The sequence below is a fragment of the Cyprinus carpio genome, chromosome A16 (assembly GCF_018340385.1).
Source record: "Cyprinus carpio isolate SPL01 chromosome A16, ASM1834038v1, whole genome shotgun sequence".
Lineage (NCBI taxonomy): Eukaryota > Metazoa > Chordata > Actinopteri > Cypriniformes > Cyprinidae > Cyprinus > Cyprinus carpio.
In genome coordinates, this window is record NC_056587.1 from 15,750,089 (window position 1) to 15,765,803 (window position 15,715).

A 15,715-nucleotide genomic window follows, 5' to 3' on the forward strand; every position below is an offset into this window, starting at 1 on the left:
AAAAAAAAAAATGCTCTTTTCTCTGCAATGAAGTGATTTTGTGAAATTAGGGGATATGGATTTGCAGCCGCTATTAAGGATAAATGCTGAGTGAGAAATGTTATGTGCAATTTTCCATTACAGGGTGAAAAATGAAAATCCTTATTTATCTATTTTTTAGTGCTGTCAGCTCGCTCTGAACTTTACTCATGGGGATTACTGACAAACTCTCCGGGTGAGAGACAGGCGCTGAAGCTCCCATGTGAGAAACAGATGTGTGGCGGAGGTATTATAAGTTTTCAGAGTCCCAAACCTAAATGTTGGTAGTTTATAGAAGGAAACAGAGAGATAGAGAGGACACCTCTCAGAAATGGAGGATGACAGAAATCACACTTGTCTTCTTTTTTTTTTTTTTTTTTTTGGATATGCCTCTCCAGGCGTCACAATGAGACAGCCCCCTGCCGGCTTCAGCTGCTAGCTAGTGTCTCCAGGAAGAGCTGAGATTACTTAAAGCTGATTGGTCAACTTAATGTGCTATAGACACCACCATTAAAAAGACTGAGGACTTGAAAGTGTCATTATAGTCTAAAGATCAATGCAAAGTCATGTAATCCATGGGGACCGCAGGGAAAGATTAAAAGACAAAAAATGTTTACAGTCAGTCCCTGTAACATGCAAAAATTTTAGATTTGTATGTATCATGCACAGTTACTTAAATTACATTGCACCATGAAATATATTATTAGAAGAAAAGCACAAAACAGAATATATGTACACTGCCAGAGGGGGGAAAACATTTTGGAAGAATTAAGATTTTTTTTTTTCTTTTCTGTTTTATAGATGAAAGTCTGTCTTATGCTGTATTTAGTTGGTTAAAATACTGTAAAAAACCGTATTATAACACTTTATACACTTTATAACACCTTGCTAGTACCGGGTTGGACCCCTTTTGCCTTCAGAACTGCCTTAATTCTTTGTGGCATAGATTCAACAAGGTGTTGGAAACATTCCTCAGAGATTTTGGTCCATATTGACATGATAGCATCACACAGTTGCTGCAGATTTGTCGGGTGCACATCCATAACGCGAATCTCCCGTTCCACCACATCCCAAAGCTGCTCTATTGGATTGAGATCTGGTGACTGTGGAGAGGCGATTTGAGTAAAGTGAATTCATTGTCATATATAAAAAAAAAACAGTCTGACATGATTTGAGCTTTGTGACAGTAGTAGCCATCAGAAGATGAGTACACTGTAGTCATAAAGGGATGGACATGGTCAGCAACAATATTCAGGTAGGCTGTGGCATTTAAACGATGCTCAGTTGGTACTAAGGGCCCCAAAGTGTGCCAAGAAAATATCCCCCACACCATTACACCACCATCACCAGCCTGAACCGTTTAGACAAGGCAGGATGGATCCATGCTTTGATGTCCTTTATGCCAAATTCTGACCCTACCATCTGAATGTCACAGCAGAAATCAAGACTCATCAGGCAAGGCAAACTTTTTTTTCAATATTCTATTGTCCAATTTTGGTGAGCCTGTGTGAATTGTAGCCTCCATTTCCTGTTCTTAGCTGACAGGAGCGGCACCCGTTGTGGTCTTCTGCTGCTGTAGCCCATCTGCCTCAGGGTTCGACGTGTTGTGCATTCAGAAATGGTATTCTGCATATCTTGGTTGTAATGAGTGATTATTTGAGTTACTGTCGCCTTTCTATCATCTCTAACCAGTCTGCCTATTCTCCTCTGACCTCTGAAATCAACAAGGCATTTTCGTCCACACAGCTGCTGCTCACTTGATATTTTGATTTATTTATTTATTTATTATTTTTATCATACTTAACCCAATCCTTTAAATGGTAGTGTATCATGATTTCCACACACACACACACACACACACACACACACACACACACACAAAAAAAAATAAAATAAAATAAAATACAAATAAATATAAAAATATAATATAAAATAATATAATATAAAAAAACCTATTTTTAGCATAATAATGGAGTAATGGCTGCTGAAAATTCAACTTTGCCATCACAAGAATAAATAACATTTTAAATATATTAAAATAGAAAACAAATATCTTAAACAGTTATCCGAAATAATATTCAGAGTATTGCTGTTTTGAACCTTTTTCATGGAACTATTAAATAATAATCCTATTAATTATTGTTTAAATAAAATAAGCTTTGTCTTGCTTCTGATATGACCATCTTTTACTTTTTACATCTTTTCAAAGTCTACATTTCCTCTTCAAAATTGAACAAAAGAATGAGTGAATAAATAAATTCTCTGATGATATCAATCTGTGAAATAATAATGTTGATAATGTAAAATCCATTGTCAGAATGCAAACTAAAGGTAGGGTGTTGAGCCATCTTGCCCCATCTAGCATGTCTCACACTCTGCATATGTGCTTTTAGGAATGGAGGGGGGGGGGTTCAACATGGCAAGTGGGCAGGTTGCCAGTAAGATGTTGGAATGGCTCTCAGATAGCTTGTCTGTTCACTGTTGGAGGTGTAAAAGCTTATGCACTTAGTGAGTAGACTCCATTCTGGTGTGTCCAAAGACATTTTTACCTTGTATTCGGGCAGTTGGACTTGAATGTGAAGTTTCAAACAGCTCTCTGCCTTCACCTCATACAGAGCACTCGCTTTGTGTCTGTGGAGGTGCAGAGGTACCATTTAATTCCCTCTCTGACAATCAGTACTTTGGCTTTGAAGAGTGCTTGGATTTGATTGATATGAGCTATCGGGAGAAGGCATCAGGATGTGGACTGGAAATGGGGCGAGACGGATGCTTTTGGAGTGCAGGGGCCCATCTGTCCACATTGATTTGCCCCGAATAGCACCTAACTACTAAATCTTAGAACTTTTGGATTGGGAAAATAGAGCTGAAAACCCTTTTTATCCTGGTCTGGAGTTAAATCTGTCATATGAAGCTTTTGAGGTTCCTAACAGCATCTGTTGCTTGCTTAAATTCATGTTAGAGCTGCGGACTCGCAGTTGCGCTTATGTTCTGATACATTAAACTGTCATGCTCACACAGATAGTGCATTTGAGAATGGCAAGCAACATTTCCTGATATCCTTCCCCATCTTCTTTCCATTTATTCCATGTCCTCTTTCTACTGCACTCGTATATTGTAACTTTTCCAAAGTATACACTTGAATCTTCTCTCGAACATCTACATCAGGTGCATCTTGGGATGCTTGTTGAAAACTTGACCTTTACTTTTCTGTTACAAAATTAGTTTTAACTAACTTTTAGGTTTTGAAATAAGTAAATAAATATTTATATACCGTGTATTTCTCTACAAATAAACATAAGCCTTTATATTTGTAGGGTTTTTTGTTTGTTTGTTTTAGATAATGAGAAAAAAAGAAATTGGCCAATGATGTGTCCAGACATATGACTGGTAGTGTAAATAAATAATGAAATGGTAGCAGAGTAGCATAAACAGGGGAAATTTTCTTTTTCTCCTTTTAATTTTTCCTTCCCATCAAGGATGCATTAAATTGATTAAAAGTGAAAGTAAATACTTACATTGTTACAAAACATTTCTATTTCATATAAATGCTGCTCTTTTGAACGTCTTATTTGCCTAGTAATCCTGGAAAAACAATGCATCACAGTTTCCACAAAATATTAAGCGGCACAGCTGTTTTCAACATTGATAAGAACGTGTTATCATAAGCAAATTTTTAGCTAAGCAAGACATTTATTGAGTAACATTTAAGTGCACACGTTGAAAACAACCACTTCTTAATCACTTTTGAGATGTCATAACCTCATAAACTAGAATTTAAATAATAATTCCTGTGATATTCTGATTTTAGTGGCGTACTGGAGCTAAAATGTTAGTTCAGGCATTTTTCACAGATTTAAAATCTTAATTGTCATTGGAGTCAGTGGGTGCCAATTTAAAAAACCCTTTGCAAGAAATATATTCTCTTCCAATTATAGACAACAAATGTTGTCTCTCTTTGGCAATCTAACAGCAGAAATGGTGGTGTATTTCGTAGTTTGATTATAAGAGATGAGGGTTTTTTTATCATCTGAACAGATTTGAAGAAAATTAGAATTACATTACACTTGTTCACCACTGGATCCTCTGCAGTGAATGGGTGCCATCAAAATGAGAGTCCAAACAGCTGATAAAGACATCACAATAATCCACACGACTCCAGTCCATCAATTAACATCTATTGAACATCCATGAAGTGTGAAACTGCATGTTCATCAAGATGTTTTTAACTTCAAAGCTTTGCTTCCAGCTAAATTCCAAGTCCCCTATCCATAATAATACTTTCTCAAGTGATAAAGACATCTCTTCTTAATCAGGAGAGAAATATGCACAGATCAAGCACTGTTTACGAGGGAAGACAGTCGAAAACCGTTCTAAACAAATAAGTTGGTGGATTTTGACGTGAGGACGACAGGGGATGGACTTTTTCACTGGTGGAACTGTTATTATGGATTATGGCCAGAAGCGACGGTTTAAAGTTAAAATGCCTTAATAAAAGGTTTGTTTTCTTATAAATATGCAGATTTTTGCTCACATTAATTGATGGAGTGGAGTCGTGGGGATTACTTGTGGATTATTGTGATGTTTTTATCAGCTGTTTTGGACTCTCATTCTGACGGCACCCATTCACTGCAGAGGATCCATTGGTGGACAAGTGATATAAGCCTAAATGCTTAATTTCACCAAATCTGTTCAAATGAAGAAGCTACATCTTGGATGGCCTGAGGGTGAGTGAATTTTCAGCAATTTTTCATTTTTGGTTGAATTATACTTTTAATTATTTTATCTCATATTTATTTAAAAATATATTTAAAGTTTTTTTTATTATTATTAAATGCATACACAACATTTATAATGTATTAAATTTTCGCTCAAATTGCCTCAGATTCAGCCTTTACTCATTTCACGCAATGACCATGTGCATAGCAACAGACAGGCCCTTTTACCCTGGGAGCTTTGGCCCCGTTGCACCCTCGTCTTCAGCTATTGCTCTGGGGTGCGTTTCCCAAAAGCATCGTTAGCCAACTATGGTCACAAGTTCCGTCGTTACCCACATAGTTCAACGATTCTGTGTTTCCCGGAACCATAGTTCAAATGAACATTCGCAAACAGCGTCGCAAACTTACGTGGTAGGAACTTCAGCTCTCAACCTGTGGTTAGAAGCATAGTTTCTTGTTAGTAAGACATATGGGCTTAAAAATATACTCTTGGGCACAATAAGCAAGCTATCATGCAGTGCAATCTATATATTACATTCTATCTTAATGTAAATACATTTTAATCTATGTTTGTTTGCGCGTCAACTATGTTTTTGAAGAGAGCGCATGTGCACAAATGCCTAAGGAAACCCCGGAGTATGACGTAAGAGAGAACCCGCGGTGATTCAAACATCAAATAAAGCATAATGACAGGGAACAAAACATTGTAAATTAGTCATCAGGTGCCATGTTCAATACAGCAACATCTTATGGGATGTCTAATTGGTTAAATAGCAGAAGTTATTCCTCCACCACATGCGTGTGACGTCATTAACAATGGCCCTATGTTGTTGAACTAATGTGGTTCAAACTACGGAGATGCGACCGTGTTCGGGAAACAGTCGTAACTAGCTAGTTCGTTTCAACAACAATGCATCGTACTATGGTGGTTAATCAGCGAGTTATGTCGTTGTACGGGAAACGCACCCCTGGTTTGCAAGTTTATGTGCTTATGTCGAGGAGATTCCTTATCGCTTCAACTCTGTCTCATAAGCCTGCGAGTTGTTTTAGTGGCTCTCTAGCTCCCCTCTTATGTCATTTCCACTCAGAGCATGATGCTGGTATAATGGCTATAGTGGCACAGTTGGCACGCAGGAAGAGTGAGACTTGTGAGCTCGGTGGCTGTGGGAGATGCTCCCCGCGGTGGCTGTGAAGCAGCCTTTGATGTGGACGAAGCCATCAGAGCGAGCTTCTTGGCCAGAGAGACAGCCTGGGTGGAGGTTGCCCTCTGATCTCTGTCACTTCAAAGCAGGTGTTCCTTCTTTCTCAGTTCCCCATCCTTTCATCCTTTTAGTCCCTTTACCATTCCCCTCACTTACTGCCTGCTCTCTGTCATCGTCTCAGCCAAGATTCCCACACAGTGACGACAATGTCTTCAGAACTGATGGACGTTTCTGAGACCTTTTTGTCAGACGTTCACATAATGCTCATCTGTCATTTCTCTCTCTGCCTTTCCCACTCATTATTTTTTCCAAATGCAAACACACACACACACACACACACACACACACACACACACACACACACACACACACACACACACACACACACACACACACACACACACACACACACACACACACACATTAAAACCTCCTCCTCTTCTTTTTGTCAGAATCATCATTTGACATTTATGTTGTTGTTGTTCTTGATATTACAGGAATTCATAGGAGATGTTTAGTCACATGTATCTGGCTGTTTTTGAAACAATATTGCAAATCACAGTGTGGCAATAACAATTATGAAAACAAACATTTATGTGGCATTAAAATAGTGTGTATAAAATAGAAAAGTCTCTCATTGTGTAAAGCATATATCTCACAAATGTAACCTTAAAATTAACTTACGGGTATAGTTCACCCAAAACAGATCTATTATAAAAATTTGGAAAGACATATTTTTATGCATATAATAGAAATAGACCAAACAGACAAATAGCACACTGAAATTACCATTTAATATTTGTGCATGCAAGAACTTATACACTAACACTAACAATACACTAACATTTCAAGTTTTGGAGTCAGGAATAATTTTTATTTTATTTTATTTTATTCAGCAATGATGAATCCTGAAATGAATGTCAGTTTCCACAAAAATATTAAGCAGTACAACATGATAATGATAAATAAGTGTTACTTGATCTTGTTGATGTGTCACTGAAGCCTCAAGTAATGGCTGCTTTTTCACCATTGGAGTTAATGACATTTTAAAATAAATAAAAAAATAAAATAGATATTTTAAATTATAATAATATTTCATAATATTACCTGATTTACTGTACTTTTGCAGCAATAATACAGCCTTGGTGAGCATAAAAGGCTTTTCAAATTAATTGTGTTATTTATTTATTTATTTATTTATTTGTTTGTTTTTGCTTGTATTCAAGTATGCAGACTTTTTCTATATATATATATATATATATATATATATATATATATATATATATATATATATATATATATATATTTAAATGTTGTGTCATCCCACTTAAAGTAAATACTGTACGCCTCTTTTTTCCCCTTTTATTGGCCTTGTTTTGTTAATCTCCTCTTGTGACAATCCATTTTATTTGTGTGTTGGGTGGGGAGGTTAAAGCAGGTGAAGCACATCAAAAGGCTGCAGTGTCCTTCACTCTTATTTTATTGGACTGTTCTGAGTCCTCCATGTGTCAGCGCTGGCCTCAGATCAGCCCTGCAGACCCAGAAGGGCAGAGACAGGTCTTTTGAGATCAAACTTACTGTTCAGACCCTGTTGACGTGAACAGGAATCCTTAGGCACGGTGGGTGATATGAGTCTGAGGGAAAAGAAAGATGGACAGGAAGATGGGTGACATGGAACACTTTAAAAGATGTGGGTAATTGAGCAGACAGTGGGAAGTGCTAAGAGACATTTTCAAGTAGAGCGACTGGCGGGTCTTGTACCAAGTTACATAAAAGCTGATTCATTCATTTTGGTCAGTTGCTTACAGAAACGTTCACATTCTATTGCACAGATGGACTGCAGTTGCTGATGATAACAAGTCACATATATCACACAAGCAAGAGTGCTGTTGTATGAAATATCAGCTGGAACATTTATTTTCTAAAGTAAATAAAAAATATGTTTGTTTCGTATCCCACTGACTTTTTTTAAAGCATTAAACTCCATTTATGCTTTATACAATTTCAAGAAAAATAAACACATTTTTATACATTTTATATATATATATATATATATATATATATATATATATATATATATATATATATATATATATATATATATATATATATATATATATATATATATATATATATATATAAATGTATAAAAATGTGTTTATGTTAGTATGCTGATTTTGTTGCTCAATTATTATCGATGCTCAGTTATTATTAATGGTTATTATTATGCCGCCTATTTTTGTAGATTTTTTTTCAGGATTCTTTCATTCTTTGTTTCTTTTTTTATTAACATTCTAAATGTCTTTACTGTTACTTTTGGTGAATTTAATGCATCCTTGCCAAATAAAAGTATTCTTTTTATTTTATTTTCATAAAAATATTAAAAAGCAAAAATGGTTTTCACCATTGATTTTATATATATATATATATATATATATATATATATATATATATATATATATATATATATACATATATATATATATATATATATATATACATATACATATATATATATATATATATATATATATATATATATATATATATACATATACATATTAATAATAATGTTTCTTGAGCAAATCAGCATATTAAAATGATTTCTGAAGAATTATGTAACACTGAAGACTGGAGTAATGGCTGCTGAAAATTCAGCGTTGCCATCATAGGAATAAATAACATTTTTAAATATATATTTAGATATTTAGATATTTTTAATAGAAAACAAGACAAAAATACTGATTAAGAAAAGTTTGTGTGTGTGTGTTGTAGCTACCACACAAGATGAAGACATAAGTTTGATGTTGGATAACAAGCATGGAATACGAACCCACATCTAGTGACAGGGAATAATGCCTCCCTAACTCTCATTTACTTAAAGCTTTCTTGTTTGCACTCTGAATAAGGATCATTTCAGATAAAAGTGATGAGCTATGGCCATTTATGGATCGCCTAGTTGGGTGATTAATGAACCACTTCAGTTCAAAAATTTGGCTTGCACTTAAAGCTTTACGTCTGACCACAATTCCAAACCTCAGGAAATTTTTTATAATAAAATGTACAGTTTGCGTTGAAACCAGTTAATGTTTAAACTGGTTGGAGAGATATTGCTGTTGAAAAAACAGTTTGCTAGCACATCCATTGCCAAATGATTAATTGCAATTTATTGCATCCGGAATAAAGGTGTTTATGTGTGTGTCATGTGTGTGTGTGTGTGTGTGTGTGTGTACTGTGTATATTTATTGTATATATATAAATACATAAACATGCATGTGTATATATATATATATATATATATATATATATATATATATATATATATATATATATATATATATATATATATATATATACACACACGTATGTTTGTGTATTTATATACACATAATAATAATGTTATATGTGTGTATATTCATATAGAATTTTATATATAAGCAAAACATATTTTCCTTAAATATATGGATGCATTTCTGTGTATTTACAGTATATATACATAATAAATATAAAAAATAAAAATAAAAACTCTTTTGGCTGTGATTAATCATTTGACAGTACTAATATATATATATATATATATATATATATATATATATATATATATATATATATATATATATATATATATATATATATATATATATATATATATATGTATGAAAATGTTCTTGTATCTTGTTGTACTTGGGTCAGATATCAGAATTATGTCCTTCATAATGGTGTTGACATGCTTTGTGACATTTGACCTTTTTATTCTTTCAGAAATTGCTGTTTCCACTCCGCTGTGTTCTCTCCTCAACTTCCAAGCAAAATGAGAGTCTATATGTAGGTTCAGCTGCGCTCACTTCCTCTCTTCTAATCTCTGTCTATACTTCTGTCGGATTGTGTGTTTTACTTTATATGCATGTATGGAAATGTGGGTGTGTGTGAATGTTCATTAAAAGAGTCTATTTTTAATCAGTGCTTTGTACTGTAATGTGCAATTAATTGCTCCTTACCTCTTCAAAGTGGACCCGAATCAAAGAACAAAATCCAAATAGACTAAATGTTGCTCTAGGCTTTTATGCCAATGTTAAAATCTTCTTTCCGTCATTTATTGCTGATTCTTGAGTACTGAGACAAAACTGGCTGTGGTTTTGCTTGCCTGTAATTAAATTTGTAACTAAATTAAATTAGTTTCAAACTGATTATTTCTTATAATTTGTATGACAGAGTTAGAATATTACTGTTATAAGAAAAGTATAAACAGAATAAATTAAATGGTACATTTGTGTGAAGATCATCTGATTCATTTCCCAGTCAGTGTTTTGTCCCATGTCTCAAGTCTTATGTTGATCTTTTGCTGCTTACACTGTGCTCAAAATACATGTGTATATTTATTTTTCTAGGGCGCAAATATATAAACTGTGTCAAAAGTGTAACAGTGACATTCTTTTTAGGAACATTCTTTGTAAGGCAATTATTTGTTATAAAGAAACATAATTGGTACATTTCTCTTTAAATAGTGTAACCTGCTGTCTGTGTTTACCAAAAACTAGTATTATAAACTGACATTTGAATGCAGCACTTAACCTACCATTATAGAATACCTGTTGAGAGAGAAAACGGAGTTATTGTTATTATTTGCATAACCATAAAATCATAAACATTTTTTTTAATGAAATATTATTTCAAAGGTTCAGTATTGTGTTGTATTGCACTGCTCTTAATATTCATTATTTAAGTTGATTTTTAATTGTTTATTTGCTTGCTTTTATTAAACAGTACAATGTAAAAACTTGCAATTTCTTTCGCAGTTTTGTTCACACACACACACACACACACTCAAAGCTTATAAAACCTCAGCAGATTGTGATGGAAAGAGAACTGACATACAAATAATAGAAATAATGGGTTTGTACTGGCTCAGTCATTCACCTGCTAATCAATATGAGACAGGAACTTCTTGGCACACTATTCATTCAGAGACAGTAACAAGCTCACTACATTTTCCCCTCAGAGTGATTATTTTATTTTAACTGTCGGATGATCTCTGTAGTGAGCTGAGAAAGTCAATGCAGAATTTGAATGGGGTATAGTTAACGCTTTTTCTGTCCTAGCAGTTTCGGCTGATACATCACTGATGGCTGCTACAGAATGTTAATGCTTAACTGCTGTGTTTATGAATTGCTGTAGAAGCTGGTTAAAGGAATGTGTTGTTAAATTTTAAGTAGAGTAGGACTGCTTTCATTTAAGCATCAGCTCGTCTTTTTTTTATAATACATATATTAATTAATCGTGATGGAACCATGCAGGTAAGTGTGGGGTCAGTAAGTTTCTTTTCTTTTCTTTTCTTTTCTTTTCTTTTCTTTTCTTTTCTTTTCTTTTCTTTTCTTTTCTTTTCTTTTCTTTTCTTTTCTTTTCTTTTCTTTTCTTTTCTTTTCATTTTTAAGAAGTAAGCCATTGCTCCAGTCTTCAATATAGAAGCTTGTTATTAAAAACTTAAAAAGTGGTAATCGTGACTCTTTTTATTATTCAAACTTGTTTCTTGCAATTCTGAGAATTCCGATATATAAAGTCACAATTTTATATATAGATCTATATATATATATATAAACTGAATTGTCAAATATAAACTCTGAGTTGTCAGATGTAAACTCTGAATTACGAGAAAGTGCATCCAAATTGTTTGATAAAAAGTTGTGATTACCCTTTTTTCTTCTTCTTTTTGGGTGTAAACAGACTTCCATACTTCAGTGTCACATGATTCTTCAGAAATCATCCTAATATACTGATTTGGTGCTTAAGAAACATTTCCTTTAATTATCAATGTTAAAAACAGTTGTGGTGCCTAATATTTTAATGGAAACCAGATATTTTTACAGTATCCTTTGATGAATAGAAAGTTGAAAAGAACAGCATTTATTTAAAATAGAATATTTTTTTGTAACATTCTAAATGCTTTGCTTGTGACTTTTGATCAATTGAATGTGTCCCTGCTGAATAAAGGTATTAATTTAACTAACTAAATAGATCTTACTGACAGCAAACTTTTGAACAGTTGTGTATGTGTATCCAAAAAAAACAAAAAACATTTTGTGATATTAAATGTTTGTTCAATGTTTTGTAGCATATGTCCATATTTATCTTCTCTGTAAGAAGACCAAATCTAATTTTGTCCCTCAAAAATCCCTTGTGACAAGCTGGAAGAAATGTAGATGCTAACATGCTTACTATTCTTTCTAAATCCATCTCTGTTTGGTTGCTAAAATGTTGGCTAACTGGCAGCAACAGTACATCAGCTTCTCTTGGCTGTCCCATTTGCAACTCTGTTAGCAGGGGATAAATCTTTGAGTTATTGCTCCTCTAGGCCTCATGAATCAGTGAGCTCACTATAGTGAGAATTAAAGTCTTTCTAATGGGCCGAGCTACTGCAACATATTGCCGTTTGCAATCACAATAGCTACTGAGGCTTGATCAAATTTTGCAAAACAAGTCATTGGAGGAAACACAAATATTAGAACATAATCTGCAACAGGCAATTTGCTAACTTTATCAGGAACCATGCTTAAAATAGTATTAGATGGTTCTAGCCAATCTAGCTGGTCTTGCAGACTAATATAGTATAACAGAGCAGGATTTACGCATACTCATTTATCTATCCAAAGTGTGCATTTAATAGCTACAGCTGCATAAAAAGACATTTAGTAAACATGTCAATGGGGAACATTTGTCATAGCCCTGCATTTCCATCAAAGCTTCCATCATGACGGCAGTCACTTACACAAACATAAATGCAGAAAGCATGGTCAATAACGCGACGTTGTTTCCACTGCTTAGGCAACGGTCAAATTTGTTCCTGACAGATACAGGATGGAATCAGAAAGAGAATGGAGGTGTGTTTGTTATCAAAGATTTCTAAAATGGCTCTAGCTGGCATTGATCGCACAAAAGAACTGCCCGCGTGCAATCGGAGAGAGTGTTTACGCATCGGGTGCTGCAGTTTGGCATCAAGCCTTTGACAGGTTGCCTCTTATCACTGACATATGGATAAATGTCTTCCACCACTTCATAACTTCATAACGTCCAGCCTGCTCACTCACCGCTGCTTTTTAAAGAGCAGCAAAATGTCAGGAATCCCCGTCCATAAGTACAAATATATATATAGGTGCCATATTGTGGCGTGCAGATTTGGAGTGCATAGTGGTAAATTATGTTGTAGATGTGACATTGGTTGTTTTTTTGCATGTCTAATATTCAGGCTTAAATTAGAGGCAAATAGCTAGTCATATTTTGAAGTTTGGGACAGCCATAATTGCTTCAGGATGTAGATTTGATGTCCCTGCACATAAAAAGATGCCTGCTTTCATTGAGTCACCATTAAAAGGCTCTGAAAATACAGCGCCACATCAAACGTCCACATATTTTGGTCATTGATATGTAGATGTGGAGGACAAATGCAGTCTGACAATTATCTGAAATGGTTCACGGCCATCAGAAAGGGACACATCTGAGAACTTTGCACATTTGAGAAGCTTTTTTTTTATAGACAGTTGAAGAAACTGCAAACATATTATTTGATAACTCTGAAAATAGGTCTCTCAGGGAAGAGGTGTTTTCATAATCACATCTTGAGGATGTCAGCAGATTATGCAGTTGGACAACTAGCAATCAAGAGTTAGGAGTGTATTATTATGTTAACATGGGGTGACATCTTTGGCATCACACTAAAATATCTGTCAAAATTAAATGCAATCTGTCATTTCAGTCTTTTTATTTGTTTATTTATTATTAAAACATACTTATGAAAGTCTCCTGAACCTAGTAAGTTCGGTTTAGTTCAGGGAGGACGTGTTTGTTGACTGACTCACTCTAAATCAAACCGTTAAAGGGATACTCCACCCCAAAATGAAAATGTTGTCATCAATCACTTACCCCCATGTGGTTCCAAACCCGTAAAAGCTTCGTTCATCTTCGGAACACAGTTTAAGATATTTTGGATGAAAACAGGGAGGCTTGTGACTGCCCCATTAACTACCAAGTAAATTACAATATCAAGGTCCAGAAAAGTATAAAAGATGGAATAGTCCATCTGCCATCAGTGGTTAAACCGTAACATTATGAAGCGATGAGAATACATTTTTTATGCGAAGAAAACAACACAACACAGAAAACAAACAATTCGTCTCCTCTGTATCTCTCCGCATCACCGTAGCGCCGTTTTTAAGAATATCCGCTGAACGCAAACTGCGGACACTCTTCTGTGTCAGCCGCGACACAATGATACATTTTCTATGTGTATTTACGCTTTGATTTGAACGAAAACTGCACATCCATGCAGTGCGGCTGACACAGAAGAGCATATGCTGCTTGAGTTCAACAGATATTCTCCAAAATGGTGCTATGTTGATGCGGAGAGATACAGAGAAGACAAATTGTTAAATAAAGTCGTTATTTTGGTTTCTTCACCTACAAAAAGTATTCTCGTCGTCATTCTCTTCATAATGTTACGGTTGAACCACTGATGGCAGATGGACTATTCCGACAATGTTTTTCATACTTTTCTGGACCTTGACGGTGTAATTTACTTGGTAGTTAATGGGACAGTCACAAGCCTCCTGGTTTTCATCCAAAATATCTTAAATTGTGTTCCAAAGATGAACGAAGCTTTTACGGGTTTGGAACGATATAGGGGTAAGTGATTAATGACAACATTTCCATTTTGGGGTGGATTATCCCTTTAAGTGAGTTCGAGACTGTTTTGTAAATTATTTTGAGACTGACTCATTAAAAGAATCGGTTCATAAGAGTCATTTGTTTGCTAATCTGAAAACACTGTTGCTTGATATAGATGTCACGTGTGAACGTGCATAATCTGACTTGATTTTAAATTACTGCCTCATATTTTTATTTTATGTCACATTTCCGGTCATTTTTGTGAGGATATTGAAGATTTGATGTTGAAGAAGTGCTAAATGCAATCTGAAATGGCTCATGGTTGGTACAGGGTCAGGCAAGGGTGAGTTAAACAGTACAGTGAATCATGTTGTGCTAACTGTAAACTTTACACAATCTCCTATCTGTTCTATAGCATTTTGAAGAAGTTGATTTAAACGCTACATGACCGCAAACACTAACGGTCAAATAAAGCAAGGTAATACATGATTAGGTGAGGCTGTTCCAGGCAGCACTTTTAAAGGGGCCAGTCAGTAAAGAGGTGGGCATGTACTACACAGGCCTCTTATTCATAATGCATCTATTTGTGCATGTTCGGAAAAGTAAAACTGTCAGGTTCAGTTAGACCTGGCTGGAAGAAGACTGCACCCACGTCCCACTAGGGATATGATTCTGTCCAGTCTGTGTGTTAACACTCTTTTCTGATCTTTTGGCCTCATTTGCAGGCACTAGCAATTTGTCTCACACCTAAAGAACACAGTGCTTAATAATCCAGCGACTTTCTTGGCTAGTCTAGTACAGTGAAAAAAAGCTCAATGTGAAAAAATATCACATATGTTGAGAAAACTTGCCCTAATAAGTGTTTTTGCATGTGTATGCACAATCACAAAAGCACAGGCAACTTTAGAGTAAACCCTCATGCATTATTTAAGTGGTTTAAAGTGTCCTGTGTTAGAGGCAATAACAGCATGTCTGCTCCATAAGATCCATGCTATTTCAAGGCGGACCTTCCAAGAGATCCTTGTATATGCTTTCAATTACAGAGTTTTGTTGAACTAAAGTGCACAGCTTGAGAAAAAAAAAAAAAAAAAAATAAATAAATATATATATATATATATATATATA

The 15,715-nt window shown here is 34.8% G+C and overlaps 1 protein-coding gene across 4 annotated transcripts in view; it reads left to right on the top strand.

Annotated features, from left to right (window-relative positions):
* The window catches only part of LOC109053261 (t-SNARE domain-containing protein 1-like), a 105,223-nt gene extending 94,512 nt beyond the window's left edge, over window positions 1-10,711 (top strand). For all 4 annotated transcript variants that reach the window (XR_006162013.1, XM_042772935.1, XM_042772937.1 and 1 more), the window contains one exon: window positions 9,698-10,711. The gene's annotated coding sequence lies outside the window, so the exon portion shown is untranslated. The remainder of the gene's footprint in view (window positions 1-9,697) is intronic.
* The last annotated feature ends 5,004 nt before the right edge of the window (window positions 10,712-15,715 follow it).